The following is a 25,105-nucleotide window of genomic DNA, read 5'->3' on the forward strand; positions in this document are numbered from 1 at the left end:
AACTCCGGTAGTTGGACTGCTAATCAACGACATTTCAGGATAGTTCAATCTTGAACCAAAATATTTAGAAGCAAAAATATACCAACGCTTAATAGTGCGTTGGTTAAATTTAGCACAAAACCGACAGCAAGGCACATTGTGATCAGGGGCCTAGGCAAGGAATACAGTACAAATGAAAATCCTTATGAGGTATTTGCTTCCCACAAGTAATGCAATTATTAACTTTTACTGACATCGGTAAAGAGCAAGAAAAAAAGTTTCCCCAACGGGGTACTTAGCTTTAGTTTGAAGACTTCGGTTCTGAAACTCGAATACAAAAATTTCAGGAGACCGGCACTTGCGGACTGCTTCTGCTTCGGTCACCGCACGGCAAGAAAGACTGAATAAAATGGTGTCGGCTGCATGTTTTATACCCCTGACGACCTGACATCATGGAAGAGGAGACAGCAACCGACACAGGACCCAAGACTTTGTTATTCAGGCCGACTGAGGGCAACCTGCCAGCAGATTACCCAAATGTCATGATTGCAACAGTCAAACACGAACATCATCAAAGCCATTTCGGAATACGGAAAACGAGAGCGAAAGAATTTATTGACAAAGATAGCCCGACAATGAACAGTTTGAGTGTTGAACAAGGCACAAAACAGACAGCGAAGAATGTCGTGGTCTGGGCCTAAACAGGTGACGCAGTAACAATGAAAATCTCTGAGGTATTTGCTTTCCACAGGCAATTGTTAACTTTTTCTGACATCGGTTAGAGCAAGAAAAAGGGAAACCCAATGGGGTACTTAAGCTTTAGAAGACTTCAGATTTGAAACTCGAAAAACGAAAATTTCAGGTAGCGGCCGACCGGCACTTGCCAACTGCTTCTACTTCGGGATCCCATGTGGCAAGAAAAGCTGATGTAATGGCATCAGCTGCACGTTTTATACACCTGACGTCATGGAAGAGGCGACAGCATCCGAAGCAGAAATCCCACGACTCTGGTATTTGGGCCGACTGAAGGCTACCTGCAGGCAGATACAGTGAAACGCGAAGAACATCAGGTGACGCAGTAAGAATGAAAATCTCTGTGAGGTATTTGCTTTCCACAGGCAAGACAATTGTTAACTTTTTCTGCCATTTGTTAGAGCAAGAAAAAATGATCCCCAACGGGGTACTTGGCTTTTAGAAGACTTCAGGATTATTAAAAAAAAAAAAAAAAAAAAAAATTCAGGTAGCGGCTGACCGGCACTTGCGAACCACTTCTGGCTCCTCCCCGGCAGGAAAGACTGATGTAATGGCGTCTGCTGCCTGTTTTTAAACCCCTGATGACCTGACGTCAGTCCTGGGGTGACGGCAACTGACGCAGAAATACTAACTCTCTGGTATTCGGGCCAACTGAAGGCTACCTGCAGTCAGATAACCCAAGTGTGAGGACTGCAACAGTGAAATACGAAGAAAGTACAGTTTTGTACCTATGATAAATGTAGATGTTAGAGTGTTCACACTGCTGCAGTCATTACACTTGGGTTATCCTGCCGTCAGGCGGTCCCACAGTCAGCCTGAGTTCCAAAGTCTTGGTCCGGCGTCGGCTGCTGTAGTTTCTTCCCTGACGTCAGTGCACCAGGGGTGTATAAGATGCATCCGACGCCATTTTCTTCAGTTTTTCTTGCCCCAGATGTCAGGTGCCCCCAAGTAGGTAGGCAATACATATTGCTAATCAAAAATATACAATAAAAACAATACCTTCAGTTACCAGCAAATACACCCCAAAGGTTGTATAGGATAGAAAGGTATAGATAAGTCCAGCTAGTTCAGAGGGGATGGAGGGAGGGTAACCTGGGCTGCAGCAGTGTGAACACTCTAACATCTACATTTATGGTAGGTACAAAACTGTACTATGTTCATCGTGTTACACTGCTGCAGTCATTACACTTGGGTAGAATCCCAAAGCTGAGGTTGGGTGGCTGGTCTATAAAGAGTTAGGATTGGCTATGAGGCCCTGCAAAACTGCAGTGGCAAATCCTGCTCTGGATTTAGAATAAAGAGGCAGGTGGTAATGCTTGTTAAAGGTGTGCACTGAACTCCAAGTTGCAGCCTCCAAAATTTCCTTGGTAGGTACTCCTCTGAGAAAGGCTGTTGAAGTGGATGTTGCCCTGGTGAAATGTGGCCTAATGTTTTTGGGACTGATTTTCCATGCTGTGTGTAGCAGTACCAAATACAGTGTCCTATCTATTTGGATATAGTCTGCTTTGAGATAGCCTTGCCCTGTGATCCTGCAGAATATACTACAAACAGTTGCTCAGTCTTCCTGAAAGCCTTTGTTTTGTCCAAGTAGAAGCGTAGCTGCCTGTGTATGTCCAAAGAATGCAGAAGTTTCTCCTCTTTATTCTGGGGGTTTGGATAAAAAGTTGGCAAATGGATGGTTTGGTTAAGAGCCACACTAGATACCACCTTTGGCATAAAGGTAGGGTTTGTCCTTAAAGATACCATGTGTCCTGATGAAAAATTATAAAAGGTTCCACTGCCATTAAATGCCTGTAGCTCTGAGACTCTTCGTGCTGAAGTTAATGCCAGGAGCACAGCGGTTTCCCATGATAAAAATTTCAGATTGGCTGTATTGGCTGGCTCAAAAGGTGGTAGGGTCAGTTTTTCCAAAATGAAATTGAGGTCCCAAGTTGGTGTTGGTGCTCTCCGGGGCGGTCTTATGTTTTTAGCCCCTCTGAGGTACTGCTTTAGCAAGGGATGAGAGAATAAAGGAGGATCCGTGTTGTAATATGCTGAAATGGCAGAAGCGTATTTTAACTGATGAGAAAGGCCTCTGTCCAGCATCTCAGTTAAGTATTGTAAAATCTGAGGAATGTTTGGAACAAGAGGGTCAAGGCTTTGAGCCTGGTTCCAGGCGCAGAATCTCTTCCATTTTTCTGAGTAAGCTTTCCTGGTGCTAGGCCTCCTGGCCTCCAAAATGACATCCATAACAGCTTTAGAGAGAGGTGTTGTCTTTTTGACTAATGCATCTGCCATGCAGCCAGGTTTAGGGTTTTGAGCTGACCGTGCAGGATCCAATTGTTTTGAGTCAGAAGGTGTGGAATTTGAGGCAAAATCCATGGTGGGCCTTGAGCCAAGTTCCTTAAGATAGGGTACCAGTGCTGGTTTTTCTTGTCTGGCTTTTAGGAGTACCTTTGAAAGGAGAGGCAGTGGCGGGAAGGCATAAACTTTTAGGTTTTTCCAGATGAACAGAAGAGCATTCACTTTCCATGCTTGTTTGTGATAAGTCCTTGTGCAGAATTTTTGTAGTTGGCTATTCAGTGGGGAGGCAAAAAGATCTATGTCTGGGCATCCCCACTTTTGCGTTACCATGCTGAAAATTTGTGGATTCAATTTCCATTCGTGAGGGTCCATAATATTTCTGCTTAGATCGTCTGCCAGAGTATTTTTCTTTCCTGGCAAGAATTGTGCTTGCAGGTGAACTTGATACCTTAGAGCTGTGTGCCACAAGGTCATGGCTTGCCTGCATATGGGGATAAGAATGAGTGCCCCCTTGCTTGTTTATGTACCACATTACTGTGGTGTTGTCGGTCTTTAGTAGTAATCGTCCTGGATATAGAAGGTCCTTGAAAGCTGTTAGGGCATTCTGAACAGCCAACATCTCTTTTTGATTGATGTGAAGATGCATCTGGTCTGTGGTCCACTTGCCCTGAATACCTTTTCCTGCCATGTGTGCTCCCCAGGCGTAATCCGAAGCATCCGTTGTTAGAGGTTTGCCTGGCTATGGGTTGGGTAAAAGGCTGACCCTTGTTTAGGTGACATGCCTGTGCCCACCATCAAAACTCCTGTTGTAGGCAGGGAATCATTGATATTACTGCTTCTAAACTGTGAGAGTGTTGAGTCCAAACACTTTTCAGGTACCATTGTAATTTCCTCATATGCAGTCTGGCATATGGTATTAGTAGTATGCAGGATGCCATGAATCCCAGGGCCTGCAGAATTTTTCTTGCAGGGAGATGGGACTTTCCTGCCAGAAAATGAAAATATTGAGTTAGTTGAACTTGTTTGTCTGGCGTGAGGTAAGCCATCTGGGCCGTTGTATTTAAGCTGGCACCCAGGAATATAATCTGTTGTGAGGGTACTAGTTTTGACTTATTTTCGTTTACTGTGTACCCTAGAGAAATTAGCAACCTTTTTACAAACGTCAGATGCTGTATAAGAATGTCCTTTGTCTCTGCTTGAATGAGGCAGTTGTCCATGTATGGATATATTTGAATTTCTTTTTGTCTGCAAAATGCAATTACTGGTGCCAGGCACTTTGTGAAGACCCTGGGCACAGTAGATAAGCCAAAGGGCAGTGCAGAGAATTGGTAGTGCATTGTACCAGCTTTGAAACGGAGGTATTTTCTGCAATTTTGTCCGATAGGGACATGCAGGTATGCCACTGAGGTCCAGAGTGACAAACCAAGTCTTCTTGCCCAGCATGGGTAGAAGCTGCTGTAATGTCAACATTTTGAATTTTGGAATATCCAGGTAAGTATTCAGAATTGAAAGGTCTAGTATGGGCCTCCAGGCCTTGTCCTTTCAGGGGACCAGGAAGAGTCTTGAGTAAAATCCTTGCCCTTGTTCCTGTAGTGGTACTTTTTGAATAGCTCTCATGTCCATGAGGGCTGAATTTTGTTTTTGTGCCTCTGCCCATTGATTTTATGGCAGGTCTGGCATTCATTTTAGCCTTGGTAAAGTATGAAAGTGGAATCTGTAACCTTGAGACACAATATTCAGGACCCATTTGTCTTGGGTGATTGATTGCCAGTTTTGAGAAAAAAGTGCTAGTTTTCCCCCTAAGGGGGCTTCCAAAAGGGGCGTGCTTGGCGTACGAAGGGGAAAGTCATTGGGACTGCTTCCTGTAAGGTTGAGACTTGTGCTCACCACCTTTTGGGGTTGAGGTGCCCCACTGTCATTGTCTGTTTGAGCCTTGGGGTTCAGATCTGCCTCTTGGGCGTCTGTATCTGCCTCTCTGTGGCCTGTCTGATACTGGAAAGGACCAATTCTTTGTTGGCCAATTTCTGCTAAACCGAGGTGGCTGTACCTGTAAGAAATCCTTGATTGTTTGCATAGATTTAGCTTTATCCTCCATTTTCTTTAACACCTCTTCTGCCTTAACACCAAACAAAGTATAATGCTGTAAAGGAGCATCCAATAATTTTGCCTTAACATGATCAGGTAAACTTTGTTCTTTTAACCAAGCATGTCTTCGAATCACAGAACCTGTAACTGTGGCTCTACAAGAGTCCTCTAAAGAATCAAAACCACATTGCAGAGTATGTTTTCCCACCTGTTCAACTGCATGCAATAAATCCTGCATTTCTTTACAATCAGGAGCTTCTGTGCTTGCAAGCATTATAAGTTCATAGGTTGATACTAGGCTATCTGCCCTAGGGCATTTACAAGCCTAGCCAGAGTGTGTTTGGCTTTCACCACCCTTCTTAGATTAGTTGACTGTGCCTCTGTATACTAGGTCACAGAAGATAGCCCATTTAAGGTTAGTTTACCGTGCCTCTGTCTAGCAGTGACACAGAAGAGATCCCAGGGGTAAATTTATGATCTCCCATCCAAACGTCAAGATTCTTCTTGAAGAGGGTCATTGAGGGGCTCTGTCTGACATGGATTGGGATTTTGTTCCAGAGTGAGGGGAGCCTCTGGGATATGAATCGGTCCCTCCAGCATGTTCCATTTATTTGTGCTGAGGTTTAAGTCACTGGAACGTGTAGTTCTGATGGATTTGGATTTCTTGAGGTGGAGCATGTCCATTAATTCTGGGTAGGACATGGCTTTATACGTCAGGCAAAAATCACCTCTGAGTAGGCGGTAAGCAACTGAGTAGAGCTGGAGTTTCTTTAGCCTAACTGCGTAGGGCATCTGTTTGAGTCCCTTGATCCTCTTGGTGAGGTACTTTTGGGGTCTTTCTAGTTGTAGCAGGTGTCGGGTAAGGTACATCCAAAATGGGGCATTGTATTCAATTATGGGCCTGATGAGTAGAGGGGTACAATGACCTCTCTTGATCTAGATGTGAACCCCTTCGTGATAAGGTGGGCTATATAGAATGTCTTTCTAACCACTTTGGCAATGTGATTGTCAAAGGAGAGATTGCAATCTACTTGGGTCCCCAAATCCCCAATTACTTCTTGGATTACCACCCATGTGGTAATTTGTGGGCACTTTGTTTTTCCCAAAGGGGATGACTATGCACTTTTTGGCATTTAGCTTTAGGCCATGGCTCTGGCACCAGTTATCAGTCTCTGCGAGACCTTTTAGGAGGATGCTTGTGTCAGCCGGCGAGTCGATTATGGCCCCCAGTTTGCAGTCATCTGCAAACGTAGTCAGCCATAGTCCTCCTGTGTTAGCCTGTACCTCAGAGAAATATATACCGAACAAGAGAGGTCCCAGGACTAAGCCTTCTGGGACGCCACTTGTAACTGGTCTAGAGTCTGACATGGCACCTGCAATTCTGACCATGTGGGTTCTATCCCAAAGCCAGTTTGCAACCCATCTTGTGACATAGGGGTTGATATTTAAGCTGGTGAGCTTATTTATGATGCCAGAGTGGGGTATTGTGTCGAAGGCTTTTGCAAGGTCAAGGTAGGCTGTGTGGACTACCTTCCCTTAGTCTATGGCCTTGGTGACTGTTTCAAAGAAATTGACCAGGTTCAAGAGGCAAGATTTGCCCTTAAAGCCGAATTGGGTAGGATCCAGTGTTTGGTGGTTCCCAATGTCTTTATTTACGAGTTCCATGATGATACACTCCACAGCATTTTCTGTTTTAACTAAGCCATTAAATACTGTTGGTACTCAAGCATGTGAAACTGGCAATTTAAAGCTCTTACTGCTAAAGTTGCAGAAGTGTATACTTTCTTCCCTCATCTATCCAAAGCTCTGGAATCTCTGTCAGAGGGTACTGGATTTTTTGCAATGGAAGCCTTAACCCCTTTTGGACCCTGGGAAATAGTTTCTGGATCAGCAGAAGGGTTTTTGTAAAGAAACTTGTGAGAGTCAGGGACTCTAGAATACCTATCTGGCTTGGCTGGAGCAAAGGGCAAAGAGTCAGGATATAAACTGGATTCAGAGAACACATCATCCACAATATGTTGTACAGGCGGAATAGCCAGGGGCCTGTGTTGAGGCAATAAGAGGAAATCCCTGAGCCTTTTCTTGGGTTCTGAGTAATCCTGGCTTTCCCAATGGAAATGCTCCCTCATGGTATGTAAAGTTTCCCCAAAAGAATAATCCTCAGGAGGAGAGGCTGAAGGGATAGATTCTTCAGCATCAGAGTCCTCATAGGGGGGTAGAGAGTACCCCTGGTCTGAAGAGGAATCGGCGGAAATGGAAACCTGATCAGAGGAGTCATAGTCTGTATCCTGCCTAGGCCTTTTCTCGGGAGGGGGATGGGAACCCCTGATTAATGATGTCTTCGGCCATTTTAAGCATCTGTTTCTTAGGCATGGAGGACTGTCCAGGAGAATGCTGTACTTGTTTCTTTGTCTTTAATGGTACCTTTGTCTTGGCTATTGTTTTAATGGTAAGTTGTGAAGGTCTGAAAACACCCTCAGAAGACGATGCCTGCTCAGCGGCTCCGGACCCATCTGAGGGATTAGTTTCCGTAGGCCCAATACCTTGAGTTCCCAGAGGCCTAGATGTCTCCACGTGGGAGTCGGAAGCGGCCTGTGGCTCTGAGGTAGCGGGTGTCAGGGGCTGCAAAAGCGCCTCACTGAGAACCGGCAACTGGCCTAGAAGAAGTTTCGTCATCGGTTTTGGACCTCGGATGCCTGCCTTTATCCTTGTCTTTGTGTTTTTTCGATATTGAGGTTGTCGGCTGATCCGACGGCATCGTATAATTGAACCTTCGGCCAAAGTAGTGCAAAGCAAAATCAAGACGTCTTTTTATAGTGCATTTGTTAAATCTAGCAGAAAACAGACAACTAGTGACGTCGTGATCAGGGCCTAGGCATGGAATACAGTAAGAGTGGAAGTCCTTATGAGGTATTTGCTTCCCACAAGAAATACAATTATTAACTTTTTCTGACATCGGTCTGAGGCAAGAAAAAAGTTTCCCCAACAGGGTACTTAGCTTTATTGAAGACTTCAGATCTGAAATTAGACTTCGAAAATCTCAGGAGTCAGCCGACCGGCACTTGCGAACTGCTTCTGCTTCGGGCACCGCATGGCAAGAAAGACTGAAGAAAATGGCGTTGGATGCATCTTATACACCCCTGGCGCACTGACGTCAGGGAAGAAGCGACAGCAACCGACGCCGGACCAAGACTTTGGAACTCAGGCCGACTGGGGGACCGCCTGACGGCAGGATAACCCAAGTGTAATGACTGCAGCAGTGTAACACGATGAACATCATCTATTCACTTCAAGTGCAAAAACAAAATAAAGGACACTGTGCATTCCTTTCTATAGCCAGGCTTTAACGGCTGCAGCTCAAGATTCATATTTGCCTCTAGTAACATCAAAATGCTGAAAGAAAACAAAGCCAAAGATAAAATGCAACATTCCAAAAGACTTGCTATCAGTACAAGTGACTTACTCTTATGCAAGCCCGATCGATAATGCAGATTTGCACAAGAGTAACTCACATCAACATCAAGTCTTTCATAAAAAAAGAATAAGTATTTTAGACTTTGCTAACGCTTAACTATATAATGAATGGATACAACAATACTTATGACAAATATTAAATCTAAAAACACAGTCTACAGGAAACAAAGTGTAAAAAGTACAGTTGTGTACACTTCCCATAAATGTAGATGGTCGAGTGTATTCACTGTTGCAGTCATTACACTTGGGTTATCCTGCTGGCAGGCTACCCTCAGTCGGCCTGAATTCCAAAGCCTAGGTCCAGCGTCGGTTGCTGTCGCCTCTTCCCTGATGTCAGTGCGCCAGGGGTATAAAAGATGCAGCAGACGCCATTTTCTTCAGTTTTTCTTGCCCCAGATGTCAGGTGCCCCAAAAGGGTAGGCTAAAAATATGCCAATAAAACATGTATGCACCAAAATATATTATACCTTCATCTACAAGCAAATAAACCACATAGGTTGTATAGATTAGAGAAGTGCAGATAAGTTCCAGCAAAGATATGGGGGATGGTGGGTGGGTAACTTGGACTGCAACAGTCAATACATAAGTGTACACAACTGTACTATGTTCTTCGTGTTTCACTGTTGCAGTCATTACACTTGGGTTGAAAACCAAAGCTATGCTTTGGAGGCTGGAGCTAAATAGCATTAGGAGCGGCTATGAGGCCCTGCAGAACTGCAGTGGGAAAGCCTGCCCTGAATTTAGAGTAGAGTGGTAAAGGATAGTGCTTTGTAAAGGTGTGCATTGAACTCCAGGTAGCAGCCTCTAAAATGTCTTTGGCTGGTACTCCCCTGAGGAAGGCTACTGAAGTGGCTGCTGCTCTGGTTGAATGTGACCTAATGCCCTTAGGCACTGGCTTGCCATGTTGTGAATAACAAAAACGAATGCAGTGGCCTATCCACTTTGAAATAGTCTGCTTTGAGATGGTCTTTCATTGTGATCCTGCAGCATATGCCACTAGTAGTTGCTCTGTCTTTCTGAAAGCTTTGGGTCTGTTCAAGTAGAAGCATAGCTGTCTGTGCGGTTTGTCCTTAGAGAAACCCTGTCTGGATAAAAAAATGATAAAAAGGTTCCACAGCCATGAGTGCCTGTAGCTCTGAGACTCATCTTCCAGAGGTTATTGCTAGGAGCAGAGCTGTTTTCCAAGATAAAAACTTTATATCAGCTGTAGCGGCTGGCTCAAAAGGAGGCAGGGTGAGTTTTTCCAAGACATAATTGAGGTCCCATGCAGGTATTGGTGATCTCCTTGGAGGCCTTAAGTTTTGGCTCCTCTGAGGTACTGCCTTAAAGGATGAAAAAAGATTGGTGGCTCTGTATTGTAATGAGCCGAAATGGCAGAGGCATGAATTTTAATTGATGAAAAGGATAGGCCTTTGTCCAGCATCTCAGTTCAGTATTGCAAAATCTGAGGAATATCTGGTACAGCTGTGTCAATTCCTTGTGCCTGGTTCCAGGCACAGAATCTCTTCTATTTTCCAGCGTAAGATTTTCAGGTACTAGACCTTCTGGCCTCCAAAATGACATCCATCACAGCTTTAGTGAGAGGTGCGTTTTGTATGACTACATTATCTGCCATGCTGCCAGATTTAATGTCTTGAGTTGGCTGTGCAGGATCCGATTGTTTTGTTGGGACAGTAGATGAGGTATTTGAGGCAAGGTCCAAGCCGGGCATTGAGACAAGTTCCTTAGGATTGGATACCAGTACTGGCGGGGCCAGTCTGGGGCAATCAGTATCATCTTTGGCTTCTCTTGTCTGACCTTTAGGAGTACCTTGCGAAGGAAAGGCAGTGGAGGAAAGGCATATACTGCTAAGCTTTTCCAGCTGAAAGATAGGGCGTCCACTTTCCATGCTTGTCTGTGATAAGTCCTTGTGCAGAATCTTTTTAGTTGGTAGTTGTGAGGAGAGGCAAACAGATCTATATCCGGGCATCCCCATTTCCTTGTTATCTTGCTGAAGACTTGTGGATCCAATTTCCACTTGTGGGGATCCATGAGGTTTCTGCTTAGTTCGTCTGCCAGAGTATTTATCTTTCCTGGCAGGAATTGTGCCTGCAGATGTACTTGGTAAGTCAATGCTGTGTCCCACAAAGTCATGGCTAGTCTGCAAAGGGGGTAAGAATGAGTGCCTCCCTGCTTGTTTATATACCACATGACTGTGGTGTTGTCTGTCTTTATCAGTAGTTGTCCCGGATGATGTAGGTCCTTGAAGGCTGTCAGGGCATTCTGAACAGCTAGCAACTTAGCAACTCTTTTTGATTGATATGTAGATGCATTTGGTTTGGGGACCATGTGCCTTGAAACACATCTTCCTGCCATGTGGGCCCCCCAGGCATAATCTGATGCATCCATTGTTAATGTCTGCCTGGCTGGGGGTAAAGTGAATGGCTGTCCCTTGTTCTGGTGACAAGCCTTCGCCCACCATCAAAACTCCTGTTGCGGGCAGGGAATGAGGGTAATTATTGTTTCCAGGCTGTGGCAATGTTGAGCCCAAACACTTTTTAGGTACCACTGAAGTTTCCTCATATGCAGTCTCGCATATGGAATTAGTAGAATGCAGGATGCCATGAAGCCCAAAGCCTGCAGAATTTTTCTTGCAGATAACTGGGCCTTTGTTGTCAACAGTTTGAAATATGTAGTCAGTTGCCTTTGTTTTTCTGGCGTGAGATAAGCCATCTGGGCAGTTGTATTTAAGCTTGCACCCAGGAATATTATCTCGAGAGGGTACTAGTTTTGATTTATTTTCGTTGACTGTGTACCGTAGGCCTGTTGGAAATCTCTTTACAAATGCCAGATGCTGTAGTAGAATGTCCTTGTTCTCTGCTTGAATGAGGCAGTCGTCCAAGTAAGGATATATTTGTATTCCTCTTTGTCTGCAGAATGCAATTACTGGTGCCAGGCACTTTGTGAAGACCCTGGGCGCAGTAGATAAGCCAAAGGGCAGTGCAGAGAATTGGTAGTGCATTGAGCCAGCTTTGAATCGGAGGTATCTTCTGCATGTTTGTCTGACTGGGACATGCAGGTATGCCTCTTTTAGGTCTAAAGTCACAAGCCAAGCCTTCTTGTCCAGCATGGGCAGAAGCTGCTGTAAAGTCAACATTTTGAATTTTGGTATATCCAGATATGTGTTTAGAATAGATAGGTCCAGTATTGGTCTCCAGGTCTTGTCCTTTCTTGGTACCAAGAACAGTCTTGAATAAAATCCTTGTCCCTGCTCTTGCGCTGGTACTTGTTGAATGGAAATCATGTCCAGGAGGGATGAGCCTTGTTTTTGTGCCTCTGCCCATTGATGTTTTGGCAGGTCTGGCCAACCATTTGTCCTTGCCTTGTGACACTATGTCTAGGACCCATTTGTCCTGGGTTATTATGTGCCAATTTTGAGAAAAAAAGTGCTAGTTTTCCCCCTAAAGGTGCTGCCAGAAGATAAGTGCTTGGTGCAGGCAGGGGGGAGTCATTGGGACTGTTTTCTGTATGGCTGTGATTTGTCTTCTCCACTTTTGGAGGTAGAAGCAACCCACTGTTTAGACCTGTATGAACCTTGGGGCTGGGATCTGCCTCTTGGGCGTCTGTATCTGCCCCTTTGTGGTCTGACACTGGAAAGGACCAATTCTTTGTAAGCCAGTGTCTGATAAATCTTGGAGGCTGTACCTGTAAGAAATCCCTAACCGTTTGCATAGATTTAGCTTTGTCCTCCATTTTCTTTAACACCTCTTCTGCTTTAACACCAAACAAGGTATCCTGCTGTAATGGAGCATCTAATAATCTTGCTTTGACATGATCAGGCAGATTTTGTTCCTTTAACCAAGCATGTCTCCTGATGACAGAACCCGTAACAGTGGCCCTGCAGGAGGCCTCCAAAGAATCAAAACCACATTGCAAAGTATGCTTTCCAACTTATTCAGCTGCATGCAATAAATCCTGCATTTCTTTGTTTTCTGCACATTCAGAATTTATCAACATTTTCTATTTAAGCAGTGACATAATATATTGCTGATATTTGAGCATATGAAAATGACAATTTAAAGCCCTTATAGCCAAGGTAGCAGAAGTATAAATCTTTTTCCCCCATCTGTCCAATGCCCTAGAATCCCTGCCAGAGGGGGTAGGGTTTTTTGCAGTGGAAGCCTTGACCCCTTTGGGACCCTGAGAGAGTTTCTGGGTCAGCAGCAGGGTTTTTGAAAAGGAATTTATGAGAGTCAGGAACCCTGTAGTACCTGTCCGGCTTAAGAGGAGCTGGAGGCAAGGAGTCAGGGGTCAGACTGGACTCTAAAAATACATCATCTACAATGTCTAACACAGGTGGAATAGCTAGGGACCTGTGTTTTGGGAGTAAAAGGAAGTCTGATCCTTTTCTTAGATTCTGAAAAATCTTGGCTCTCCCAGTGGAAATGCTCCCTCATGGTATGCAAGGTTTACCCAAAAAAGTAATCCTCAGGAGGAGAGGCGGAAGGGATAGATTCTTCAGCATCAGAATCTTCATAGGGAGGAAGAGAGTATTCCTGATCAGAAGAGGAATCAGATGAAATGGAAACCTGATCTGAAGATTCATATTCTGACTCTTGCCTAGGCCTTTTATCAGGTGGGGGATGGGAACCCCTAATCAAAGTAATTAAGTCTTCGGCCATTTTGGGCATCTGTTTTTTGGGCATGGAGGCCTGTCCATGAGGCTGTTGTACTTGTTTCTTTGTCTTTAAAGGTGCTTTAGTCTTTGCCTTTGAAGCTGGAGTCGTATTAATGTATAATTGTGTAGGTCTGGAAACACCCTCAGAAGCCGATGCCTGCTCAGCGGCTCCAGACCCATCTGAGGGAATAGTCTCCGAAGGTCCAATACATTGAGCTTCCAGCAGCCTAGTAGACTCCATGTGGGAGTCTGCAGCGGCCTGCGGGTCTGAAGTAGCAGGTGTCAGGGGCTGCGAAAGCGCCTCACTGAGAACCAGCGAACCAGTGACTGGCTTAGAGGAAGCCTCGGTTTTTGACCTCTGATGCCTGTCCTTTTCTTTGCGTTTCTTGTGAATTCCAGTAGTCGGATGGCTATCCGACGACATCATATAATTAAATCTTCTGCCAAAATAGTGTAATGCAAAATCGTACCGGCGCTTAATAGTGCATTGGTTAAATCTAGCACAAAACCGACAACTAGCAACGTCGTGGTCAGGGCCTAGGCAAGGAATACATTAAGAATGAAAGTCCTTATGAGGTATTTGCTTCCAACAAGAAAAACAATTAACTTTTTCTGACATCGGTCTGAAGCAAGAAAAAAGTTTCCCCAATGAGGTACTTTGCTTTTAATGAAGACTTTGGATCTTAAATTCGAACACGAAAATCTCAGGAGTCGGCCGACCGGCACTTGCGAATTGCTTCTACTTCGGGCACCGCACAGCAACTAAGACTGAAGAAAATGGCGTCAGCTGCATCTTTTATACCCCTGGCGCACTGACATCAGGGAAGAGGCGATAGCAACAGACGCCGGACCTAGACTTTGGAATTTAAGTCGACTGAGGATAGCCTGCCAGCAGGATAACCCAAGTGTAATGACTGCAACAGTGAAACACGAAGAACATCCAAGGCGCGAAAACCAAACCATGACTGTTATGGACACGAGTTTCATTAAGAGCGAAAGCACTTGTATCTGTTACAGAAGTGGTTTGGCTTCAAGTGTCAGATATATTGTATGACTACATTTCAAAGCCAATCTGAAGAAAATATAAGGCAAGGACACGGACAGCTTGTGTAACATTTGTATTCTTTCTCAAGTACCATATTTAACTATATGATATTATTAATATACCTTACAGTGCACACCAAACTTTGATTTCATTTTGAGAATATTTCACCAACCATTAAATTTCAGTGTTTCAGTTTTAAAATAAAACAACAATCTATGACTTGCCTCTTAGGTTCATAGGTGCGTACTAGGCCAACGGCCCTGAAGACTTTACAAGCCTAGCCCACAGATGTGCCCTGGCATCATGCAGCCATTAGTTCCTGGTGCCTTTATCAAGTAGAGCCACTGGAGTGATCCCTGGGGTGAACTTTCTATTTCCCATCCACTCATCAAGACTTCTCTTGAAAAGAGCCAGTGAGGTGCTCTGCTTGACATGCATGGGAAGTCTATTCCAGAGCATGGGCAGTCTATGGGTTATGAATCTGTCCCTCCAGCATGGTCAGTTGATTGTGGTAATGAGGTTGAGGTCCCTGGAGCTTGTGGTGTGGAGGGACTGGGACTTCTTTAGGTGTAACATTACTAACAGGGCTGGGTCAGACATGGCTTTAAGTCAAGCAGAGATTCCCTCTTAACAGACGATAAAGAGACCGAGAAAAGCTGGAGTTTTTTTGAGTCTGTCCATGTAGGGCATCTGTTTAAGGGCTAGGATCCTCTTTGTAAGGTACTTTTGTAGCCTTTCCAGCTGTTGTACGTGTTTAGTGAGGTACATGCCAAATGGGCCATTATACTCTGACTGGTCTAATAAAGGAAGAGTAGAGATGATGATGATGACCTCTTTCTTCCTGGATGCAAAACCCTTGGTAATGAGATGTGCCACAAAGAAGGACTTTGACCACAGTGGCAATGTGGTGGTCGAAAGAGGTTGCTGTCAACCAGTGTCTCCATATATCTTATAATGCCTTCAGTGTTCAGTTGGCTACCAACAATGTGGTAATTAACGGAGTATTTCCCAAAGGGAATGACTATGCATTTTTGGCATTAAGCTTAAGGCCATGGTTTTGACACCAATCCTTGGTCTCAGTGAGGCCCTTCTGTAGGATGTCTACATCACTCGTGCCTCTCTTTTATGAGATTAAAGACACATTGGAAGGAAGCCTGTATACTGAAAGGCATAATAATATGGCAAGAATGTTGAATTGGGGGTTACGCAAGCATTAGAGTAATGAAGTAGCTGAGAAGCATTGGAAACATGAGCCACAAAGTGTTACAGAAAATGATGAAGTTTATATCACAAGGGATCACCCATTACCAACAATTCAAAAAATAGTTGCAAGAAAACCAGATATGGTAGACCATGAAAAGACAAAAGTAGCACTAATAACTGAAATTGATATACCAAGTGACTTCAGTGTCTTACAGACAGACAGTCATAAAATACCAGGATATGCTGGTAGAAATAAGGGCAATGAGGAAGGATACCCAAAACAGTTCCAATATTATTAGAAATGGGTACCATTAAAAAAGAATTTACAGTGATGTTTAGATATGCTACTGATACATGTAACTCCGTATGAACTACAGGAGGAGTCAGTTCTAGGCACATTGCGAGTGCTGTCAAGAGCACTTTGGTCTAACATCAGTGACTAAAACAATACTAAATTTATGAACTTCAATCATATTCTGACTTAGGAATAGGGTCCATTCCTGTTGTGGTTAGTATTATACACCCAAAAGACATTGGGAACTTAAACTGAAAAAGCAACACAAGACAAAAGTCCTAGAAAATAAAGTTATGAAACTCTTTAGATGTAAATAATTGTGCTTTTGAATTATGAAGATCTCCATGTCATTACCTCAGCTGGCAGTTGCTAAGACATGTGTTCTACATTCAGGTGAAGCCGATTCCCAGACAAAATGTCATAACCCAGTTATTCTTTCATCTCTCTGGAAAGAAAAACAGACATATAGAAAAAAATAAAATACGAATTGCATGGCATTAAAATGAAGATTTGCAAGTATTCAACAAAGCACTCATTCGGAGAGAAATGTGAGGTATAGTTCACTCAGGTACAGCAGTACACCCGTGTACTGTGACAGATTCATATTCACAACACTTGGGCTTCTACTCAACATATAATCAAGCTCCAGTCGGTCTTTTCTTAGATGTCCAAGTCCCCTTGCAAAAAACTAATACTTGACTCACACTGAAGCTTCATTATGATCAGTTAAGTAGAAAGCTCCATGATAATTTGAAACTGAGAGCTACCTTCAAATCTTCTAGTAAAATATAAAAGTCAGCCTAATAATGTGAATACTATTAATGTTAATATTGTAGGCACAACATAACAGAAAAGAGCGTTACAGTTCAATATAGTCTCTAGAACATCCTCATCTGTAATAAAAAGGTAACCACAATTAGTGTCTTCATACAGTGCTGCTGCAATCCCCTGGAAATCTATTGGTATGGGGAAAACTAGAGAACATAAAGTAAAATTGAAGTAAAATCTTCTTCGCAAAATACATTCATTCACTCATCCATTCACCAGTTACCCTTTTAACTCAGTTCATGGTTGCTGCTGAGCCAGATTTTACCCAGACAATCAAAAAGCACAAGCCATACAAGCTCGTACAAAAAAGGGCACAAAACCATCAGAAGATATTCTCTCACACACGTGCCCACTCAAACATTACCGCACATGCGCACTCACACTCCAACACCAGAAGTCACAGTGCATGCATCAAAATTCAAGCAACCACAAAACTAATCCAGTATGGTGAACTGCAAGGCAGCCAAGCAAAAGGCTACCTTGTTTACTCTTGCTGGATGGCAGAAAGAGTGGGGTTAGTATAACGGTTCAAGTCTTTACCCAAGAGGTACAATGTGCGGGGTTTGATTCTGACTTCTGATTATCGCCTAGTCTTTTAACAGTCTACAGACTGGTAGCCTAGTATCTGCCTATGAACCTACACAATACCAGTGACACAGATCCAGCAACAGCTCTAGACTGCTGGACACCCAGCTAGGATGAAAAGGATCAAGTGCCAGCAGCTCATCACTTTCTAAACAGTTCAGTGTACAGCCATACTGGAAGTGCCCCCACCCAGTGAAGGTTGGAAGAATCTTCAACAGAATTTATTAACTACAGAAAAGAACAGGGATGAAAGAAAAATAGGAGCAGGAGGTCTGTTCTCTCAACTCTGTTCAAATCAGGTTACTGGCTACCCAGACTGCTTCTTGATATTTTCTTGGTTCTTGGCCACTGTCCATTCTGACACCTAATAGCTGCACAATTGCATTACATACAGGATGGACATTTCTATCCCCAAGAATGCCCCACAGACAGGGGAACTAATTAAAAAAAAAAAAAAAAAAAAAACACTGGTGAATGAATCAGGGACCAGGAAGGAGATGCCAAGTGTTTGCTCTAATGGAGTCAAAAATGGAAATGCGCTGCCTATGTGTGCGCCTGTATATGCAGCTACAGCCTATAATATATATGCGTAAAGACTTAAGACAAGAAGAATACTATTAACATGGAAGACTACAATGATGACCAGTGTTATGGAGTGAAACTGGAACTACAGGTCCTGTACATGAACATTTTAACCAAAACCAATACAACGAAAATGGAATAGAGATGTGCACGGAGATTTCAAATTACAGAAATACAAGCTACGCTGGGGCAATCTAGTGATGTTATGAGTAACTAGACAGAAAACCCTTAACCAGATGCATTCATAGATAGAAATAGTGTTCAACTGTGTGCGTAATGCAGCAGGAGTGGCACATACCAGGTTCTGTTCAGCTCCAATAAAAAGGTAAAAGCAAGGAGATGCAACTGAAAGGCAGGAAATGCAGGTTACAGAAGAGAGTAAACACCGATTTACTTCACAGCAATACTACTGAAAGAATTAAATGGGAATATAATCACGCCTCTTGCATTCAGTTAAGTGAATCAGTGTTGTTGTTGCCGCCTCTTTCGGCTTTTCCCGGTTAGGGGTCAACCACAGCGGAACTCCAGTCCGCTGATGATTGGCAGTAGATTTTTACGTGTCGAGTTGCCGGCCCTGACAGACAACCTTCAATGAAGGTATGCACATTCACGCATGTCTCCACACAAAAGACGCTCTAGCTGAGAATCGAACAGGACAACGTCTTACTGTGAGGCGACAACGCTACCGAAGCACCACCACCGTAGTCCTAGTTAAGTGAATCAATACATTTTAAAATTACATTATATTTACTAAAGTTAACATGAAGGTTAATTTTCATAAGACAAAATATTTTCATTTTATTTGTCATACAAATACTGCACGACCCTGCTGAAAAGCAACAAGTGAAAGTAACTACTTGCACACCTTACTACTGTACAATGCATGACTTACACTGCAATAATGTTGAGTGACTTTTCTATGATAAACAACTGGGAAGAGAAACATAAAATGTTGAAAGACTTCTCCTGGTGCTCTGAACTCACATTCAACACAATACCCCACTTGGGCATTCTAGACAAACTCACAAAATCAGGTATATACCACTGTCACCTGCTGGATGGCCGGTGCCTCACAAATAGGACCCACAAAGTTACAATAAGGAAGTCTACCTCAATAAAGAGGCCAGTCACTAGCAAAGACCCTCAAGGCTTGGTGTTGGGGCCGCTCCTTTTTGGCATTTACTTCCCTGAAGTCAAGTGCCTCTGGTTAACCAAGTTTGCATATGACTGAAAACTAGGTACAGTCACAGAATCCTCCAAAGATACAAATCCTCCACAAAGGCCTGACAGATTTAATAATTGGTGCCAGAGCCATGGTCTAAAATTCAGTGCCAAGAAATGCATAATAGGAGACAGCTACCACTGGAAACAACCACACTGATAATACTAAGTATATTTTTTGTTGCTTTCCACATCTGAATACATAGCAACTGTATTTCGCCTGCCTTTCTGTTACATTGAAGCTGTTTTTACTGCATTTAACTTAATATTGCACTTGGAATCCTTGTTTGTTACTATTTGACTGCATTTGTAGCAAATTCTTCTGTGTAAGCTGTAGTAGCTGATTCATAGCATTTATAAGTGTTTGCTGTACCTGTTTCTGCCTGTTTTGTGAAAAAAAAGAAAAAATATCTCTTGTTTTTCCTGCTTTACTAGTTTAGTCCAGTTTCAGAGTTGCTGATTCCTGGGCTTTGGTTGTAGTTCCTGTGTACTGTTTCCTTGCCTTATTTAGGGGAAGGGAAGCTACCTTGCTTACCAGTGGGAGTGGGAAGCATTGAGCTGCCTTTGTCCAGTTTTGTGAGGTTTCAGCCAGTAACTAGTAGTTTATTGGTCATTTTGGGCCAGTTTCTAGCTTTTCCAGCCCCTGGTATAAAGCGCTAAACGCACGCTAGCGATTTAGAGCGATTTAGGAGCTGCCACTGTTGCACACTAGGGCAGTGCCGGTTAAGCAGGTTTAAACTATTCGGGCTACCTAAAGTCCACTCTTCAAATTTTCCCTTAAAACTACCTTCCTCGAACTATACTACTGATCAAATCAGCATATCCTATAACTAAAAGATCATCTCTACTTGACTCCAAGTAGACTATTCTCTATCTATTAAACCTAGCACTTGCTCCTACAGTACTTATTACCTTGATACGGCACTCTTGTCATAGATAGTACCCCAAAAAGCAACCCCCCATTTCTCGGTCACCCACGTCCCCCCGAATCTTTTTTTAAAGTTTTTCGTCTACCCTTCTAGCATGTCGAGGGATCAGTTGCTAGTGTCCTCTCCTGCTCAGCTGGTGAACCTGGGAATATTGAGGCAATGTTTCAATTGCCTCATGTACACAGACAACCCTTTCCTCCTCCCACAAAACACAAATACATGCGAGAGATGCAACTATACGGCCAAACTGGAGGCTGAGCTCTTCAACATAGGACTGGCAAGACCAGTCAGGAGGAGAAGGTTACCACACACACTATAGACCCAGTCTCACATAGTACCATTACAACCTCAAATCATACATATAAACACACAAAGACATACTCGGAGGCTCTGATCAAAAATCTACCAAAACAGCAGAGGCCACCAAAGCAGACACCCAAACAACCACCACCTCAGAACACAACACCCGCAACACATAGACCTCACAGTCAGAGTGTCAAACAGTCACAGCCCTTAAGGCCAAACACAATGCCAGACACACTAGTCATTGGTGACTCCATAGTCAGACACACTGATGTCCCGCTCACCAGACTGAGTAAGGAGAAGGTCACAGTAAGCTGCCTGTCGGGCTAGAATCCGCCACATAACGCAAGCACTCAGGTCTCTCAACAGCAGGTACAAATATGACTCAGTCATTGTCCACGCTGGTGTAAACGACCTGAGACGCACCTCCTTGGACTACATGAAAAGAGACATTGAGGAGCTCTCTGATTATGTAGCCCAGGCAGGTATGACCCTGACCTTGAGCAGTATCCTACCTTCACCAAGAATGATGCCACAATACAGAGATAAGATGATCAGCTTTAACAATTGGCTTAAACTCTGGTGTCATTCAAAGGGGATCCAGTATCTGTCTGCCTGGGATGACATGCTGGACAAGCCATGCTGCTCAAGGGACGGCTTGCACCTGTCACCCTGGGATTCCGGATATTGGCAAAGGCTCTTGCCACCCCATAGTGCCTTTTTAGGCAAGGCTCAAATTCTAAACCTACCACCCTAGAACACAAAAAGGAAAAAACTAAGGGTAATGCTGCTCAATGCCAGAAGTCTAAATCTCAAAATGCACGCACTCGAGGCCCTTCTCAGTATGGAGAACATCGATGTCTGTGCTGTGACAGAAACCTGGTTCAAGGCTCCTGAGAGCACCCCAGCGCTATCAGGTTTTACCTCATATCATGCGTTCCGGCCCCAAAATCCGGACAATACCAAGAAAGGAGGGGCGGTATCCATATTCATCAAGGACACCCACACCTCAAGACTGGTGGCAACGCACGATGCATCGGAGACCATCCAGGTGCAATTAACCATAGGCAAGACTGCTCTGCAAATTGTAGCATGTTACAGGCCACCCTCACAAACTCAGGAAACTCACATGGCCTTCTTGAAAACACTAGAGGGGATAAATGTATCACCAAACACCATCATACTAGGTGACTTCAATTACCCTAATATAGACTGGGAACACTACTCAAGCCCAAACACCCTAGCCCAAAAGTTCCTGGAATTCATAAACTCAAATGCCATGGAACAACTAGTCACCATCCCCACAAGAGGAGATAACATACTTGATCTCATCATCACGAACATGGGAGCACAATGTTCAACACCGAAGTATACCCCTCACTGGTGAGATCAGATCACAAACTAATCTCGCTGGAGGTCCTCATCCCACCCCCACCTGAAATCAAAAAGACCACAGTAAAGAACTTCTCAAAAGCCGACTTCACACTTCTAAAGACTAGTGTGGTCTCCTTTCAGGCCCCCGCGCCGGCGGAAAACAATACTCAAGCCGCTGAATCACTTACAAACGCCTTCTACCAGCACCTGCAGGACTGCATGGATAAGGCAATCCCAAGCAAAACAAAGACTCTTTGTACCAAAGGCAAGCGTCCAGTCTGGTGGACCCCAGCCATAAACAAACTCTACAACAAAAGGAGGAAGCTACTACAAGATGGAGCAAAATCCTTAAAAGGTAAGACACCCTTGATCACTATAAGTAAAAACTTAGAGCTCTCATAAAATCATCCAAAGCAAATTTCGAGAGAAAAATAGCTAAAGACTCAAAAGACAATCATAAGGCCTTCTTTAGCTATGTTAGAAACCTAGGAGGAAACTCCCAGATATGCTCAGAACTAGTTCAAAATGATGTGAAGATTACTGATCCTACAGACATTGCCAACATACTGGCTGACAGGTTCAGTGCAAACTCCCCTCCCCAAAAGGAGAGATATCTATACCAAATGAGTGCAGCCCCCAAACATCTCCAGCCCAAGTGAGAACTGCTCTCTCCAAAGCAAAAACACAGCATCCATGGGACCCGATGGTGTCCCGGCTGTGTGCTCCACGAACTCAATGAGGAATTAAACCCACAGCTAGGACAGCTGTTTAATCAAAGTCTTACCTCTGGATACGCACCCAGGAGTGGCGCACTGCAACTGTGGTCCCACTTCACAAAGGCGGTGCCTCCACAGACCCTGGAAATTACCGCCCATTAGCTTGACAAGCCTTATCTGCAAAGCCATGGAGAGGATCATAATGGACCTCATAAATAAAGACATAGGGAATTTGCAGACTTTGGATCCAACCCAGTTTGGCTTTGTCAAAGGCAGATCATGCCTTTTAAACTTGGTTGACTTTTTCAAAACAGTCACCAAAGCCATTGATGAGGGAAAGGCAGTCCATACAGCCTACCTCGATCTGGCTAAGGCCTTCGATACAATACCCCACTCGGGTATCATTGAAAAACTCATCAGCTTAAATGTTAACCCATACATCACAAGATGGGTTGCAAACTGGCTGAGTGACAGAACCCACAGGGTCAGAGTTGCTGGCGCCATGTCAGACTCAAAGCCTGTCACAAGTGGTGTCCCACAGGGCTCAGTCCTGGGCCCACTCTTGTTTGGCATCTACTTTTCCGAAGTACAAGCAAACACAAGAGGGTTATGGCCGACAAAGTTTGCAGATGACTGCAAACTGGGCGCCATAGTAGAAAACACATCTGACACAGATATCCTTCAGAAGGGTCTCACAGAAACGGATAACTGGTGCCAGAGCCACGGCCTAAAGTTAAATGCCAAAAAATGCATAGTCATACCCTTCGGGAAAAACAAGGTTACCCCTAGCTACCAAATAGGTGGCAATCCACTGAGCACAGAAGTTATTATCAGGGACCTGGGGACCCAGGTTGATAGTAGTCTGTCATTCGACACCCATGTAGCTAAAGTAGTTAGGAAGTCCTTCTACATTGCCCACCTTATCATGAAGGGATTCTCATCTAGATCAAGGGAGGTCATAGTCTCCCTTTACTCATCACTCATCAGACCAATGATTGAGTACAATGCCCCATTCGAATGTATCTGACCCGACACTTGCAGCAGCTGGAGAGGCCACAAAAGTTCCTCACCAAAAGGATAAAGGGTCTCAAAAATCTGTCCTATGCTGCCCGACTGAAAGAACTCCAGCTCTATTCAGTCGCTTACCGCTTGCTCAGAGGTGACCTTTGCCTAACATACAAGGCCATGTCAAACCCAGATTTGATGAATATGCTTCACCTCAAAAATCTAGATCCATCAGAGCCACAAGGGCGGAGACTTAAACCTCGACACGGCTATTAATAGGACGTGCTGGAGGGATAGATTCATCACCCAAAGACTCCCTATGCTGTGGAACAAAATCCCAGTACATGTGAGGCAGAGCACCTCACTGGCCTTGTTCAAGAGAAATCTTGACCAATGGATGGGAGATCGCAGATATACCCCAGGAATTACCTCAGTGTCACTGCTCGACAGAGGCACAGCAAAATAATGGGTATAGTTCCCCATACTAAAGGGGTGGCGTAAGCCACAAAACAATGGGCTAGGCTTATAAATGCCCTCGGGCAGATAGCCTAGTATGAACCTATGAACCTATAAGAGTAGACCCTGTGGTCAGAGATTTGGGAATGCACATAGAGAATAACTTGGTCTTTGATCAAGTGTCAGTGGTATTAAGAAAATCACTCTATGTTGCACAACTTCTAAACAAGGATACGTTACCTAGGTCCAAGGATACGTTACCTAGGTCCAAGGAAGTCATTGTCCTGCTGTATTCGTCCCTCATCAGACCAGAGTACAATAACCCCCACCCCTGGCAGGTACCTGACAAGGCATAAGCAACTGGAATGACCACCGAGGTTCCTCATAAAAAAAGAGAGCAGGGTATAAACATGTCCTGTATTTCGGACCGCCTATTATGTCTTTGCCTGGCCTACAAAACATCTGATCCCATTCCGATGGACCTGTCTGACCTCTACAAAACAAATAGCATCAGAGCTACCTGATTCAGGCAGCTACACCTAGTCTGCAACATAAATAGGACACATTAAAGGGACAAGTATGTGTCGCAGGGGCCTACACCTTATCTGGAAAATGCTTCCCATCCATGTGAAGCAGAGTTCTTCCTTAATCCAATTTAAGAGCAACAAGTACCTGCAGATAGAGGATCAGAAATTTACCGCTGGTCTGGAACCTGTCTCTCTAGTAAACACAGGCAATCTTGTAAATGCTTGACCACCCATGTCAAGTCTACATATACCCTTAAAATAACCCTAGGGTATAACAGTTGGGAAGCACTTCTAGGCTTAAAAAGCGCTCCCCTGGAGTCATTAGATTAGTAATGAACCATGACACTGCAATAGATTCTCCTCCCAGTTGTGCAAAAGTTAAATGAAGTACATTGTCTCAAAGGTCAACACCTCTTACAATGTGCAAAAAGTACAGAGGGAAGCCTGTGCTACTATCTACACCTGTGCAGTGTTGCAAAGTTAGTACTGCCACAAATCTGTGCATATGTAATTCAATGGCAAATACATGCAGGCATTTAGAAAGCAACCATATCAGGTAATGTTTTGTGCTGCTAAAAATGTGAACTGCCAAGAAGGCAATCAGCCAATAAACTGACAAACATTATATTATGAAGAATCTATTTTAAACAGATTTATGTGCTTCGTAGAATAAAGCGTCCATCTCCTTCTCCCTCATGTGGCATATCAATGTGGTTTTAATATAAAAAATTACCTACTTCTAGGTGGATTGAACCCCTACTAATATATTTACATTCTTTTGAAAAGGCTAGTACCACTAGGCATA

General features: G+C 43.9%; 1 protein-coding gene across 7 annotated transcripts in view; it reads right to left on the reverse strand.

Annotated features, from left to right (window-relative positions):
* MTMR3 (myotubularin related protein 3) overlaps window positions 1-25,105 on the reverse strand; it is a 2,239,538-nt gene that overhangs the window by 2,131,132 nt on the left and 83,301 nt on the right. For 5 of the 7 annotated variants that reach the window (XM_044068372.1, XM_044068373.1, XM_044068367.1 and 2 more), the window contains one exon: window positions 16,129-16,219. The exons of the other annotated variants lie outside the window; for them this stretch is intronic. The gene's annotated coding sequence lies outside the window, so the exon portion shown is untranslated. The remainder of the gene's footprint in view (window positions 1-16,128; window positions 16,220-25,105) is intronic. 7 annotated transcript variants of the gene reach the window in all.

The sequence above is a fragment of the Protopterus annectens genome, chromosome 4.part0 (assembly GCF_019279795.1).
Source record: "Protopterus annectens isolate FY-2018-M chromosome 4.part0, PAN1.0, whole genome shotgun sequence".
In the NCBI taxonomy this organism is placed as follows: domain Eukaryota; kingdom Metazoa; phylum Chordata; order Ceratodontiformes; family Protopteridae; genus Protopterus; species Protopterus annectens.